Genomic DNA, 17,133 nt, shown 5'->3' on the forward strand with positions numbered 1-17,133 from the left:
GTTCACCGTCCAATCGGTTACGAGAATGCTAATGAGAGGGGAACTAGCGAATATTATATTATATAAGTTACTTCACATCAGCACCACAACAATAAATTATGACCACAACATGTGCTCGCGACCACAACACTTTCAAAACAACAGGTACAATGCCTTTTTTTCATTCAGCAGAGGTTACGAATTTTTGTGTAGCCGAGCATAGTTATTAAAAAAACGAATATAAAACGGGATTTTCTGTACAAAAATTAATATTATCGTAAAAATATGCGACTTGTTCATTGTCAGCATCACATGAACCAACATTTGTTAAGTCATTGAGGTTAGGATCGATATCGGATTTTTGTCAAGAAATTTGCCAAAATAGTAAACAATATTAATATTCGTATCGAATAGCATTCTCCGATTTTTTAATTAAGGTCTGTATGTCTTCGGGAAACGTAAAAAACAAAATCGTACTCGCCGTTTGCATCCATTTTTTGAAATTGCCACCACAACGGAAGCTGCATTGCGACATTTTACGCAAATAACACGAGCGTTGTGGTCGCAATGATTCCACCCCGTGTTACCGCAGATAGATTACAAAGTAATTGCAGTTTTACCATTTACGTAATATAAAACGGTTATTAATACAGTACATTAGAAGCCCATAAACACTCGAAATCAACGAATATTTTGTACAATATTTCGAAAAATAAAGTAAATACATAAAATGTGGTCTGGTAACAGATTTTACGCGATACAAAATGCTCGTTTTTATTTTTGTATGTGACAATATCATCTCATCTCATCTTCGCCTGTGGTTCCATCTGGGACATAGGTCGCCAACCAGCTTCCTCCGGGCGTCTCGGTTCTGGGCAAGTCTCTCCAGCTGCCCACATGTTTGGCCCATCTGCTTAGCATCTGCATCCAGGTCACGGCGCCAGGTGTTTCTATGCCGCCCTCTTTTCCTTTTCCCTTGGGGGTTCCATGTGAGAGATTGCCTTGTCGTATTTGATGCAGGCTTGCGAAGGGTGTTGCCTATCTACCGCCAACGTGTCTGAAGGATGTCTTCTTCAACTGGCTGCTGCTTTGTTCTTCTCCATAATTCTTCGATGGAGATCTTGTCTGGCCAGCGGATCTTGATGAAGACCTGTATTTTCTTTATGGTGGTGACAGTGGTTCTCCAGGTCTCTGTTGCATATAGGAGTAGTGGTTTCACGATGGTATTGAAGAGCCTAATCTTGGTCGTGATGTCAATTTCGCCGGATCCCCAGATGTTCTTCAGCTGATGGAAGGCTGCTCGTGCTTTACCGATGCGGGTTCTGATATCTGCATCCGTTCCTCCCTGAATGCTACCGAAATAGGTGAAGCTGTCCACCTCATCCAGCTCCTCGCCTTGGACTGTGATGGGTGTGTTGTTGGATGCGTTGGTCCTGAATACCTTGCTTTTCCTCTGTTGATGGTGAGGCCCAGTCTAGCTGAATTGTCAGCTAACATGTTTGTTGTTGGGTGTGGGAAAGAAGAGCCAAATCATCAGCAAAGTCGAGGTCTTCCAACTGTTTCCAGAGTGTCCACTGAATCCCATTCCGCTTCTGCTCCGTCTATGTCTTCATTATCCAATTATATGGCAAGTAATAACATCAAAGGTGAGAGTAAGCAACCTTGCCTCACACCGGTTTTCACTTTAAAGGCATCCGTGAGCTGTCTGCCATGAACGATTCTGCAGGTCATTCCTTCATAAGACTTCCTGACGATGTTGGTGATCTTTCCTGGCACTCCGTAGTGTCTCAGAAGTCTACAGAGGTATTCACGGTCAAAGCCGTCGAACGCCTTTTTATAGTCAATGAAGTTGACATTCAACGGCGAATTCCACTCCAAGGATTGTTCCAGAATGATGCGCAGGGTTGCGATCTGATCCGTGCACAATCTCTCCTTTCGAAAGCCTGCTTGTTGGTCACGGAGATGCGGATCTACTGCGTCCTTCATTCGGTTCAACAGGATGCGTTTAAACACCTTTTCTGGGATGGACAACATTGTGATTCCTCCGTAGTTGGAGCATGAACTGAGGTCGACTTTCTTGGGCAGCTTGATGAGGTAATCCTCTTTCCTCTCTGTTGGAATTTCTTCTTCTTCCTATATCTTGCTGAAGAGCGGGTGTAGTAGCTCCACACTGGTCTCCACGCCAACCTTAAGTGCTTCTGCCGGTACGCTGTCAGGTTCTGCAGATTTGCCGTTCTTCAATTGCATGATGGCGCTGCTGATCTCTTCTTTTGTGGGAGTGAAGCGATTGATTAGAATATCGCTTGTAGCTGGCAAAATCTCCGATGGGTTTGCAGGAGCTGGCCTGTTGCGTAGCTCCTGGAAGTGCTCAATCCAACTCTTCTTCTGCCCTTCGTCATGTGTTATTACTCCTCCATTTTTGTCCCTTACTGGCCTCTCTGGCTTGGCAAACTTTGCTGCTAATCTTTAGGTGATGGAGTACAGATCCATCTGATAGGCTGTCTCTTCGCCTCTGTTGCAAGCGTCTCTATGTAGTTGCGCTTGTTTGCTCTAATACTTAGCTTGACGCTCCTGTTTGCTTCTGTGTACTCTTCTTGTGCTTTCACTTTTTCGGCTCATGGTCTGCTGTTGTTTACACTTGCCTATTTTTCTCCTCTTTCCGCAACTTTCTGAAGCGTCTCTGCTGATATCCACTCCTTGTGGGTGTAAGACTTGGAGCCCAGTTCTTATTGGCATGTTAAAGTCACTGCTTCTTTCACGTTCTGTCACTTCTGCTATATCGTCTCTTCTTCAAGCAGCTCCTCTAGGACCTGGAACATTTCGGAGCGAGTGACCTTGAACTCTTCTTGCTTCCAGTGTGGCAGTGTTGTAACGTTGGCGTTGGCTGGGATCCCTGTCCAACTCTTCTTCAGCTTTAGTTTCAATCGGGCGACCAGGAGATCATGGTCCGAAGCCACGTCTGCTCCTCGCTTGAAACGTACATCCTGAAGAGAGTGGCGAAACTTCCTTGCGATGCACACATGGTCAATCTGGTTCTCCGTTGACAGGTTTGGTGACACTCAAGTTGCCTTGTGTATCCTTCTGTGATGGAAAACACTTCCTCCGATGACCAGGTTACTTGTGGCGCACAGGTCTGCGAATCTCTCCCAGTTGTCATTCAGCTCTCCTAACCCTTGCTTCCGCATGATCTCCTCATATCCTCATTTGTCACTGTCGATCTTGGCGTTGAAGTCACTCATTAAAATGATGATGTTTTTCTTTCGTCTGTCTTGTATGATGGTTGACAGTCTATTGTAAAAGGTGTACTTCTCATCCTCTTTATAGTCGTTCGTCGGCGGTAGCACTGGATTATGTCCATGTTGATCCTCTTCTTCTTTGTAAGGAAAGAGGCCGTCCCACCCGATGAGCGCTCTTTGTGCCGACTTGGAAAGCATCAGGGCTACTCCCTGTGTGTGTGCTGCATCCTCCTGCTCATGTCCCGAGAACAACAGTAACTCACCGGAAGCCAGTCGCTTTTGACCAGAGCCAGTCCATCTTGATTCACTGATCCCTAAGATGGTGAGGTTGAACTTCCTCATCTCTGCGGCCACTTGTGCTGTCTTCCCGGTCTCGTACATGGTTCGGACATTTCATGTACTGATGGTGGTTGTGGTGGTTGTGGTCCTGGTGGAGATGATGGTCTTCGGCCTGAAGGCTTTCAGTTGAAAACCGTCGTCATACGTCCTCCAGCTGGAAGTCCACCTTTTCCCAGGTCCGTGATGTCTGTTGTTATTTTATTCTGGCGTTTCTGTAGCAATACTGTTTTAACAGGGTAGGGTAGCTAGCCCTACGCCCAACCATCATCCTTTTTCAGCGCGGGCTTGGAACCGTCCTTGGCGGAGTTATGTGACAATATTTTCCGTGTGAATTTGCGGTGCCGATATCCGAACATTTACGAGCGAACGCGAGATTGGCTTCGGGCAGCGTCCAAAGCAGACCTAGTTCTCACCAATACGGAGTTCGTGGCAGGAAATTAACATGGAATACATTGTGGAACAAAATTAAAAACGAGAATTGTGTATCTCATTAAATCTAGGTTACCATAGCGTTGAAATTTCGGCTAATGCTATACGAAACACTGATTATTTATGGGTTATGTTTTATTTTGAAATATTTTGCGAAATATTCGTATCTTTTGCGTATTTATGTGAATATAACGACATTGTCGGGCATAATCATCACAACGTTTAACTATATACAATGGTTACTTATGAAAAGTTAAAAGCTAATGATGAGCAATTGAATCCGTATGGATTCATAAGTTGTGAAAACAATAACCTTTATCAAATAAACACGGTATCAATTTAATTCCAGTATATGTTTATTTCATCATTTCCATTAATAAAACTGATTTACATCGTTTTCCACGTGATAATACTTGCTGCTCCAATCCCCTTTGAACGCATCTACAGGGTATTCCATGCACTAGACATGTACGACAAGTAATACACGTGTTTTAATAAGAGAGCGTCGTCTGTCAAGTTTAACGCATTTAAAGCGTGCGTGTTGCAATACAACAGATGCTGTAACTAAATATAGACACGAAACTTAACACATGTAATATTTATGGTGAAAAGTTTTAATCGGAATTAATGCACACGATGAGTAAGTATTGACTCATTACAAGAAACTGAATAAAAATGAAATGGAAATAAATTATATGAAGCATTTTTTAATGTAGTTTGCTTGAACATTTAATAAAATGCTCGTTGATAACAAAACATGTATTACAAAGATCTATAAATCTGTGTATATCATTACACTTATGCTTTGGTCCATTCTGCGTAAGATTATGATGAGGGTCGTCATCGTGACGCTGAAACTTGGCTACTACCGAGTAATCCTTAGCGCCAACCTATACAATATAAGTCATTTAAAAAAAAGATATTTCTTGTTTAAACTTATCTTCATCTTTGTACTCATTATAAGAGTTTGTATGAACCCTGTATAAATTTATGAGATATTGTAAATCAATGTCATTTTCCGCCTTGATGTTTAAGCAAAGTCTCACCACTGTAGACAATTAAAAGTAAATTACATTGGTGTTTGCATTTTTCGCGGCCGTTCGATTGGCCTACGTAAAAAAGTCGAACTTCATGTCCCGTGGTTGTAATATTAAATACATTCAAATAGGGAACAACTGCATCACCTTCGGCGCTTTGATTTCACAAGAAAATAACTTTACATGAAAAGTCAGTGTTAACGCTATTTATTGCATGCACATCTTGAAATTTGAAAAAGCCAATCAGAATCCACGTCTCAAGAAAAAACTATTTCCAAGATCTAGCGGATTGACACTATCAACACAGTCGATTACCATGTATCTATTATTATTACTGACGATAAATATTTGAAACAAAAAGAAACACAATAATATAAAGGTTAATTATTTTCTTTATAATTATTCATAGTCATATAGAGCTATTTATGATATATTTGCGATGTAACATCTTTATGAAAATTAACAACGACTCAACAAGTTTGTGGGTGTTTATATTTAAGTTATGTTAATTTCAACGAATCCGATGTCGGGCGATCGCCGGGCGACAACCGTGCGTTGATCGTCCGATCTTCTTTCGATCTTCCGGGCCCGACGTCGGGTAAAATTTTAAGTGATCATCGGGAAAATACGTCGTCCGCTGATCGAACGGTGATTGGTCTCAATTTCTAACTGAGATATTAAACTGTGTCACTCATCGGACGGCGGACGGCTCCGACGTTTCCAGTCTTCCCAATGCCTGGAGAACGGACACATTGGCCGGCGACCGTTTTATTTGTGACTGAGGCATTAGTCGTCGATAGTAAACTCTTTCAATATTTAGTGTTTTTTAACCTAAATATTAATCGGCTAATTCATTTATGCATAACCTCGACTCGAAAGAGGTGTAGCCTTTTCTATAAAAAGTGACATTAAAATCAAATGACTAATAAGCCCAGGTAAAGTTCGTAGGTAAATATCTCACAAATGAAGTGTTAGTGTTTATTTATATTGTTAATAATATTTTTAGTCTTGTACAAAATGTTGCAAGTAATCGCTGTTATGTTTACCACGATATTACGAATTTTCAGAAGCGTAGATAACGTCTCTGGAATTGTTCATTACAAAAATTGACAAAAATAAGACATTTTTTCATGATATAATTATATTTTCAGATCGTTACTACGTATTGAGTCTTTCACAAACCGTGTATACTTAACTTTCGTCAAGAATATGGACGTTCACAACTATTTATTTGCAGTATAATAAGGCAAATGAAGATAAAACATTGGCTGAGGACTCCTCAGAAGGGTTGTCAATTACATTCGCCCGATGACTCGTCCCAAAGCCAACTCGCCCCAAAATATGGTCAACTCGCCCCAAGTTTTTCAGACAACTCTCCCCAATCGAAAGATAACTCGCCCCAAACGAAATGACAACCTGCCCTGAATTATTTTGTCATATATATAGAAGAAGTCAATACTGGAGTAAAACAAAACACAAGTAATTTGTTATATTCATAACTTATAACAATTGCATACTCAAGATACAAATGCCTTTTTATTGAAAACATACAAAGCATTTAAGCGGAACTGCACGATTTTGTCAAATATTTATGATTTATATAAAATGTGTAAAAAAACTTATTATACATATATTTCAATATAAATTAAGATAAAAGTTAAGAAGAACATGTGTTGAACCATGTGAAATAAGCCAGATATTTAATTCTGAAATCAAAAATGTCTGTACAGTCCAATTCGCCATATATCATATGAATATCATACATATACAATGTGAATCTAAATTTAGTTTTACGGATCATTTTAATTTCCTGCAACGATATCTATTCATCCGACACACGAAACTATAACTCCGATCCTAATAAAAAGGCGAATGCTTCGGTCATTGTAGAAAAAGATGTACGAAATATCTTCGTCACTATCGATTCGGGGCGCTATTTTGTCTTTGCTGCATTTTATGAAATTCGTCTTCAATGTATAATGTATAATTGTTCTTGCCTATTTTGTGTTATTGTAACATATTTTTATAAATATATTACAATTTAACACATATATAAATTGTGCAGTCCCGATTTAATGATTGCATTTGAAATGAAATAAATAAAACCATTTATACAGAGAATGGTTACAAAGCTATTTAGGACAATCATTTTAATGATTTCCAACACAATGGTTATTAACAGCAAGAATAGCTCAGACAATAATAAATATTGTCAATCATTTCAAACATGTCTAATGAATATGATGTTTATATATTCCCAATCTACAACCATGAATCTTCTGCTGGAATGTGGGTTCCTCTGTTTATGTTATCTACGACTAAGGTCTCGCTAAGGTTGCAAGGGTAGTTCCTTATAGATTTTTTCGAACAGAAAGTAATTTTGTAAGTAAGTCGTATGAAATAAAATTACATTCTTTGGCTGTCAGTTTACTATCGTCATAATCTCACAATAATACACAACAAATTAAAAAATGATATTATCATGGCGGTCATGGTAGTATGTACTTAATTTTTTTTTTTAAATAGTCAAAGTATATTGTTTAATTTTCTAATTAATTATAATATCTTGTTAGATTTCAAAATGATTTCATAAAATGTCAGGTGAAGCAATTGTCTATTAGCGAAGTACATTACACATATTGCGCAATTGTGACTTCTCACCTTTATCTGACAGGTTTTAGGCTGTAAAAGGCATCCGTCACCAGATTAACGAAGATTGGTTGATTATCTGATAAAATGCAAGTATGCAATAATGTGCTTTATATATATATATAGACAGCCCTCATAATGACTTTGCAAACATCATTGTTGTCTGATAAAGCTCATTATCCCCACGCTTTTTGAAAAGCGTGGGGATATTGGGGTTATCTCCGCCGTCTGTCCGTCCGTCCTGGCCACTATCTCCTCCTACACTATTAGCACTAGAACCTTGAAACTTACACACATGGTAGATATAAGCAAATGAGCGACCCTGCACTATTTGGAATTTTGATCTGACCCCTGGGTCAAAAGTTATGGGGGTTGGGGTGGGGCCGGGTCAGAGATTTTTACTCATTTTTTTAGGTTATTTTACTATTAATTTCTTCATTTCTACACCGATTGTCTTCAAATTGATACTGAACCTCTCTTATGACAATGAAGTCAATCTCAGCTATGCATGGCCCCATTACCAACCCTGGGGCGCCCCGCCCACATAGGCCACGCCCACCCAAAATTGCATTTTACTATAATTTCTTCATTTCTACACCGATTCACTTCAAATTGATACTGAACTTCTCTTATGACAATATGGTCAATCTCAGCTATGCATGGCCCCATTACCAACCCTGGGGTACCCCACCCACATAGACCACGCCCACCTAAAATTGCCTTTTACTATAATTTCTTCATTTCTACACCGATTCACTTCAAATTGATACTGAACCTCTCTTATGACAATACGGTTAATCTCAACTATGCATGGCCCCATAACCAACCCTGGGGCGCCCCGCCCACATAGGCCACGCCCACCAAAAATTGCCTTTTACTATAATTTCTTCATTTCTACACGGATTCACTTCAAATTGATACTGATCCTCTCTTATGACAATACAGTCAATCTCAACTATGCATTGCCCCATTACCAACCCTGGGGCGCCACGCCCACCCAAAATTGCCTTTTACTATGATTTCTTCATTACTACACCCATTAACTTCAAATTGATACTGAACCTCTCTTATGACAATATGGTCAATCTCAACTATTTATGGCCCCATTACCAACCCTGGGGCGCCCCACCCACATAGGCCACGCCCACCCAAAATTGCCTTTTACTATAATTTCTTAATTTCTACACCGATTCACTTCTAATTGATACTGAACTTCTCTTATGACAATACGTTCAATCTCAACTATGCATGGCTCCATTACCTACTCTGGGGCGCCCCTGGGTCAAACATGCGGCGTGGGGATGCGCATCGGCCTCTGTCGCGCCATTTCTAGTTTACATTGAAGTGATTCTTTAATCACACCAAACTGTCATACCAAAGTAACCATATATCTTTTAAATAAATTTGTGAACAGACAATGAAAGCATGTCGGCAAAATTAACGTTTAATAATTCGCATGTTTTCAAAACAAGACGGACAAAAAGGCACTTATTTGAATAAACACGATTTTATGAAAACTAATTATCACCACGCTTTTTGAAAAGCGTGGGGATAGTGTAGTTATCTCCGCTGTCCGTCCTGGCCACTTTCTCCTCCTACACTATAAGCACTAGAACCTTGAAACTTACACACATGGTAGCTATGAGCATATGTGCGACCCTGCACTATTTGGAATTTTGATCTGACCCCTGGGTCAAAAGTTATGAGGGTTGGGGTGGGTCCGGGTCAGAGATTTTCACTCATTTTTTTTATTTTATGTACTTGAACATTGGCCATAACTTAATGCAATATTGAAGATAGCAACTTAATATTTGGCATGCATGTGTATCCCATAGAGCTGCACATTTTGAGTGGTGAAAGGTCAAGGTCCTCCTTCAAGGTCAAAGGTAAAAAAAACAAATCCAAGGGAAGTAATAAGCTTTAAAGGGAGGTAATTCATGAACCTGCCAAATGATAGTTTTTTTTAAATAAATCAAAGCGGCGCAGTAGGGGGCATTGTGTTTCTGAGAAACACATGTCTTGTTTTATGTTCTTTTACACTAACTTCTTCATTTCTACACCGATTTACTTCCAATTGATACTGAACATCTCTTATGACAATACGGTAAATCTCAACTATGCATGGCCCCATTACCAACCCTGAGGCGCCCCCTGGGTCAAATATGCAGCGTGGGGATATGCGTCGGCCTCTGCAGCGCCATTTCTAGTTAAAATTTATAATTAAAAGCAATCGGGTATTTTAACAATTGATTCATTACAAAGTTTTTCTTTATGAAATGAAAAAAACAGCATATAACTACATTTTCACAATAATCACAGATATCATACATCAAACTTAACAAATGTTTCATTACAAAATACAGTACTTTTTTTATACTGATCAAGCAGGTTTTTATTAGTTTACTATAATACATACATGCCTGGCTCACTATACAAAATATGCAGGTACAATAATTTTAATAATGCAATAATAAAATATATGATAAAATTAATTTGGCAAGTTGTCTTTTGGTCGGGGCGACTTGTCCAATCGATTTGGGGATAGTTGACTATTTTTTGGGGCGAGTAGTCTTGGGGTGAGTTGGCTTTGGGGTGAGTTGTCTGGTGCCCGTCCATTACGAGATCCATTCCTTCCATGACTGAGGTGATTGAACAATCTTTAAGGTCCTTCTTAGTTCCAAACTGTTTCTGGTCCATCGCAAACCATGGCCACCAGGGAAAGTGATTTTTGGTTCAAAATGAAAATTCGGCCCCATTCCCAATGGAAAAAAGTATAACATTTTCACAAATGGGATTCTAACATTTCCAATTAAAGGTTTCTAAAAGATTTTTTTTATGTCCCCCTACTACTATAGTAGTGGGGGACATATTGTTTTTGCCCTGTCTGTTGGTCTGTCTGTTGGTCTGTTGGTCTGTCTGTTTGCGCCAACTTTAACATTTTGCAATAACTTTTGCTATATTGAAGATAGCAACTTCATATTTTGCATGCAGGTGTATTTCATGAAGCTGCACATTTTGAGTGGTGAAAGGTCAAGGTCAAGGTCATCCTTCAAGGTCAGAGGTCAAATATATGTGGCCAAAATCACTCATTTTATGAATACTTTTGCAATATTGAAGATAGCAACTTGATATTTGGCATGCATGTGTATCTCATGGAGCTGCACATTTTGAGTGGTGAAAGGTCAAGGTCATCCTCCAAGGTCAGAGGTCAATTATATGTGGCCAAAATCGCTCATTTTATGAATACTTTTGCAATATTGAAGATAGCAACTTGATATTTGGCATGCATGTGCATCTCATGGAGCTGCTCATTTTGAGTGGTGAAAGGTCAAGGTCAAGGTCATCCTTCAAGGTCAGAGGTCAAATATATGTGGCCCAAATCGCTTATTTTATTAATACTTTTGCAATATTGAAGATAGCAACTTGATATTTGGCATGCATGTGTATCTCATGGAGCTGCACATTTTGAGTGGTGAAAGGTCAAGGTCATCCTTCACAAGGTCAAGGTCATCCTACAATGTCAAACATCATATAGGGGGACATTGTGTTTCACAAACACATCTTGTTTTAGATCTGAACATTTTGTTCCTAGAATAATGAAATTGAAATAAAATTGTGTTGTTTTCTTTTTACTTGATTGTTTGTTCAATCAACAATTAAGATAAATATATGAGCAGAATTAATAATTTACATTTTGTATTTAGTAATTTAAAATGGTAAAATAATGCAACTAATTACAAGAAATCTAAAATACAGGAGTGTCAGGTATCCGGAGTATGCTGGAAATCCGGATTTCAGCCGTCCAGGGTCGATTTTGAGATCAATGTAAATCCGATGAAATATTTTTTTGCGGAGTGGGGTGGGGGTAGGGGAAAATTTGCTTGAGTGCGTGGTCAATTGAGAACATAATTTATATATTTGTTAAAGCTTCATCGTCTTTCTGGAATGTTGGGCTTGATACCAATTTTGCTCAGTATTTCATTCATTTATTTCTGATTTGTTAGCTTATGGCACGAAAATGAACGCTAACTGACGAAAAAACATCGCTACTTTCCAAAAATCGTACACTTGAAATATGCAGTCATTTGTCCATTTTACAAACGTTGGAAGTCTATTTGACGTCCAATGATCGGCATGACGGGCATGTACGTCTTTTCTTATACACAAGACTTACAAATCTCGACATAAATGCGGTTATTCATGTCACGAGCTATTGTAAGCAGTGCATTGCTCAACGAGTGGCCAATATTGATTTTTATAACTTCGCCTACAAACCAGTTATCAGGGTCTTGCTATTCAATCAGCTATTAATGCGAGCGTCACCCAAATACGATAAAGGTTTTTTATTTACAGGTTTGATTGACACTGGCAAAGCTAATTCAATGGCGTCTTTGGAAGCATAACTGTGTTAGTGTTATTATTTTTCATCGATTAAAACGAGGTGATTCAATGATACACAGTAATAAGAATGTTTAATCTGAAAAAAAGACGTTTCAATTTGTTTACAGAGATTTACAGAGAGACACTTTTTTTATTCTCAGGGATTCACTTTCTCACAATTTTCTAAAAGTCGGTTCATGTTACATTCAATCTAAATTTAAATTCACTTGGTGATTGGTTGTTATTACCAAATTTGAAAAGTGCTTGATGCTCGCACAGCGCGCTACGTGATTTTTCCCATGTTCAAAGAGAATTCCCAAATGTAAAATGGCGGACGTTTGTGTTAATGAAATTTTTTAACACATTTATCGTCTATATTGGCCCTATTTTGGTTCTGAAAATAAAAATTGTGAGTATACTGTATTATTGGGTAAAGGATAGAGTTGGAACATGTATATATCCAGCGATTTACACGTACGCTAGGATTTACTAATGAGGAGTTGATGAGTGACGTCACGCGCACCTGCAAAGGTTAAACTCGACCCACTGGTTGGCAAAAGGTGGTGCTATTTATATAAATAGGCGCAGTGGCAGAAAGTGTTGACAAAATCATAGTTTATATTCACAATTATTCAATATATTACATATATTGGCACTAATTGATGTATATTTATGTGAAATAACATGCATTATAAACGTTTATGTTGTTGTTATTGATTATGTATTCTGATAGTTTGTTGGTCAGAATGTTTATCTTGATGAAATCTGGGTTGGGATTGTATTTGGGTCATCTGGGGTCAAAAACTAGGTCACTAGGTTAAAAACTAGGTCACTAGGTTCAATAATAGAAAATCCTTGTATAGACAATAGAGGTCGCAGTTTTCATCCAATCTTTATGAAATTTGGCCAGAATGTTTATCTTGATGAAATCTGGTTTGGGAATGTATTTGGGTCATGTTGGGTCAAAAACTAGGTCACGAGGTCAAATATTAGAAGAACCTTGTGTAGATAATAGAGGTCACAGTTTTCATCCAATCTTCATGAAATTTGATCAGAATGTTTATCTTGATGAAATCTGGGTTGGCATTGTATTTTGGTCATCTGGGGTCAAAAACTAGGTCACTAGGTCAAATAATAGAAAAACCTTGTGTAGACAATAGAGGTCACAGTTTTCATCCAATCTTTATGAAATGTGATCAGACCGTTTTTCTTGATGAAATCTGAGTTGGGATTGTATTTGGGTCACCTGGGGTCAAAAACTAGGTCAATAGGTCAAATATTAGAAAAACCTTGTGTAGACAATAGAGGTGACAGTTTTCATCCAATCTTTATGAAATTTGGTCAGAATGTTTATCTTGATGAAATCTGGGTTGGGATTGTAATTGGTTAGTCAGGTGAGCGATTCAGGGCCATCATGGCCCTCTTGTTAAGATTTATAACATGAATTATTAGTTTCTTATTGAATAATTATTTAACTCGTTTTTAAAGAAAAATACGCTATTTATCCCCACGCTTTTTGAAAAAAAGGTGGGGATATTGTGGTGATCTCCGCCGTCCGTCCGTCCGTCCGTCCGTCTGTCCGTCCGTCCGTCTGTCCGTCCGTCCGTCCTGGCCACTATCTCCTCCTACACTAAAAGCACTAGAACCTTGAAATTTACACACATGGTAGCTATGAGCATATGTGCGACGGTGCACTATTTGGAATTTTGATCTGACCCCTGGGTCAAAAGTTATAGGGGTTGGGGTGGGGCCGCGTCAGAAATTATCACTCATTTTTTTAGGTTATTTTACATTTACTTCTTTATTTCTACACCGATTCACTTCAAATTGATACTGGACCTCACCTATGACAATACGGTCAATCTCAACCATGCATGGCCCCATTCCCAACCCTGGGGCGCCCCGCCCACATAGGCCACACCCACCAAAAATTTCCATTTACTATAATTTTTTCATTTCTACACGGATTCACTTCAAATTGATACTGAACTTTTGTTATGACATTAGGGTCAATCTCAACTATGCATGGCCCCAATCCCAACCCTGGGGCGCCCGCCCACATAGGCCACACCCACCAAAAAAATCCATTTACTATAAAAAAAATTTAGGTTATTTTACATTAACTTCTTCATTTCTACACTGATTCACTTCAAATTGATACTGAACCTCTCTTATGACAAAACGGTCAAACTCAACTATGCATGGCCCCGTTGCCAACCCTGGGGCGCCACGCCCACATAGACCACACCCGCCCAAAATTGCCTTTTACTATAATTTCTTCATTAATACACTGATTCACTTCAAATTGATACTGAACCTCTCTTATGACAATACGGTCAATCTCAACTATGCATGGCCCCATTACCAACCCTGGGGCACCCCGCCCACATAGGCCACACCCTCCCAAAATTGCCTTTTACTATAACTTCTTTATTTTTACACCCATTCACTTCTAATTGATACTGAACTTCTCTTATGACAATACAGTCAATCTCAACTATGCATGGCCCCATGATCAACCCTGGGGCGCCCTTGGGTCAAACATGCGGCGTGGGGATACGCGTCGGCCTCTGCCGCGCCATTTCTAGTTTATAGTTAAAAAAATAAAATTAAAAAAATTGTTGATGTTTAGTCTTGAGACCATCTTTGGTCTGATGCTGATTATTAACCTGTACATGTATTAATTTAAATAAATGTATTAAGAATCGATATAGGTACTTTATATGATATGTTTTTATAATTATTTTGTTGCTTCAATGTTTGTATCGGAATTTCTTATTGAGTAATTGACTTAACACATGCGTGTGTGTATATGTTTTGGGTTACTGTAACCAGTGCATTTGTCAACCAGTCAACTGGTCCATACGCGTTGGCTTCTGCGAACAGCATAAATATCGATATAACTTTAATGCCGCAAGTGATATGAAGATTATTTTATCTTTAAGGACAAATACATTAAGTACAGTAAAGTGCAAACGATCGTACATCCTTGAACACTCTAAATGGAAGCTATAAGTGGTGAATAATAACCTATTAGGTCAAGATGCACATCCTTGTGTAAATGGACGCATCACTCAAATATGTTTGGTCTGGGTTTATATAGATAATACAATCAACTCATTGAAGTATAAGTATCTTGTTAATTGTAGCTTATCATGAGGTACGTTAAGGATGTCAAACAACACTAACGACCCCGTAGGCCCTTGCTGAACTAATAGATACTTGTAAATCGAGTGTTACTTTGGGATAAACCATAATATTAGGAAGTAAAATCACTTTAGCAAGGTCACATATTCGTGTTACTGTAGGATGCCGTCCTGCCTGTGTTAGAAAAAAAATGTTTTGCATGTTTTGATTTGTAGTGTTTACTAAAAATGGCCAAACTTGCAAAACATTTTTTTTTTCGTTAAGCTCAACCAACAAATAAGATTAGGGTGCTTTCATAGAGAGTTTGCAATTATGAATATGAATATTTTCAAACTCGCTAAATATCCTAAAACATGTTATTTCAAATCTTATGAACAGTATACCTCCTACAAATGAAACTGTTCTTTGGTCAACACATTGAGTAGGTAAGTTTGTGCACCTGAACCAAACTTATCTTGTTACACATATAAGTACTAGTATCCATGTTTTACATAACTTCAGTTGTACGTTAAATTTAATGATTTTTATGATCGAATGTAAAAGAAAATTAATATCATATTTAAATACTAATAAATAAATATGTACATAGCTTTTTATCGGGCTTTGCTATCTGGTTGATCCAATGCATCTCTTACAACTACCCGTATTCATGAAAAATAACTTACAGTAGTACAGCCGGTACATTGATAATTATATTTCTGGCATCTAGATTTTCATGATTCATAATATGTTTTGTTGTTATATTCAATTTAATTTATTGAATTCCTTGTACAAGAAATAGTACGGCTACTTAATAGCTTTATTTTAAATCGTTACAACAGTGAAATTGTCGATGTTTATTCTTGAGACTACCTTTAATATGACGCAAATTACTAACTATAATTTTTTTTAATATTAAATACATGTATTAATATATAATTATGCAATATTGATACTGAATATGATATCCGTTAATTGCAATTTAGGTGTTTTAATGTTTGTTTTTTAATTTTGTATCGAGTTATTGAATAAACGCATTGAGTTATTGAATAAACGCATGTATGTATGCATATGTTTTACGATACTGTAAACAGTGCTTTTGCAAACCAGTCAGTGCTCATGCGGAAAAATCCCGATTGTAAACAATAACAATCTTCTGGTCTACATATTTTCTTGCATATGTATAAAAATAATTTTTGTTGTAGTTTTGAATAGGACAACTCTTCTCAATTTTAAATTTAAGTGGTACAGTAAAATAAAATACTAATAGATAAACTAATTAAGACAAGTTTTGCCTGACAATAACTTTTAAATGACTCATGCACATTTGTTCTCTTTTAAAACGCATTAAAATAAAATTGGATTTTACTTTGTTAGTATATCGAACAACGAGTAGCTAGAAAACAACTTCAATATGTGCGCATACATGTTCTGTTTAATGTATATCATGATGTGATCAGTGTTCATTCTAGAAATCGAAAAGTAGGGGGGAATTTCCCCCCTCACTTTGAAAAATAGGGGGGATTTTTCACAAATGGGGGGGAATTGATCAAGTACCATTTATATGTTTTCATTTTCGTTTTAATGATTATTTGTTTTAACTTCTACATTACTTAAAACAGTCAAGTCAGTGAAATACCATTGTAACTGCTGTTAAATATAACTGCACTTTCCATAGTATATTGCTGACTTAAATAAAAACAAAGGATTATGAAAATAATTGTTCACATGATATTTCTGTATCATTTAAAACAATAAAAAAAAAATTACTGATTGTCTATCATGATATGATATGAATGATGATATGATATTAAAACCTAAGTCATGTAAGTGTCTTAATTAATGTATAGAATTAAGTTTTTACTTTCCAGTATCAAAGGACAATTTTCTTCCTTAATCATTCACGAGTCGCATCCCTTTATTTTTTAAACGAAATTTCTTATTTTTTAATTAACCCA

At 37.6% G+C, this 17,133-nt stretch overlaps 1 protein-coding gene across 3 annotated transcripts in view; it reads left to right on the forward strand.

Moving 5' to 3' along the window:
* Nucleotides 1–5,839: 5,839 nt before the first annotated feature.
* LOC127868404 (transmembrane channel-like protein 7) overlaps nucleotides 5,840–17,133 on the forward strand; it is a 98,698-nt gene continuing 87,404 nt past the window's right edge. Inside the window, exon 1 of one of the 3 annotated variants that reach the window (XM_052410166.1) lies at nucleotides 5,840–5,968. The gene's annotated coding sequence lies outside the window, so the exon portion shown is untranslated. The remainder of the gene's footprint in view (nucleotides 5,969–17,133) is intronic. The other 2 variants (XM_052410167.1, XM_052410168.1) reach the window with 2 other exon arrangements.

The sequence above is a fragment of the Dreissena polymorpha genome, chromosome 2 (genome assembly GCF_020536995.1).
Source record: "Dreissena polymorpha isolate Duluth1 chromosome 2, UMN_Dpol_1.0, whole genome shotgun sequence".
NCBI lineage: Eukaryota > Metazoa > Mollusca > Bivalvia > Myida > Dreissenidae > Dreissena > Dreissena polymorpha.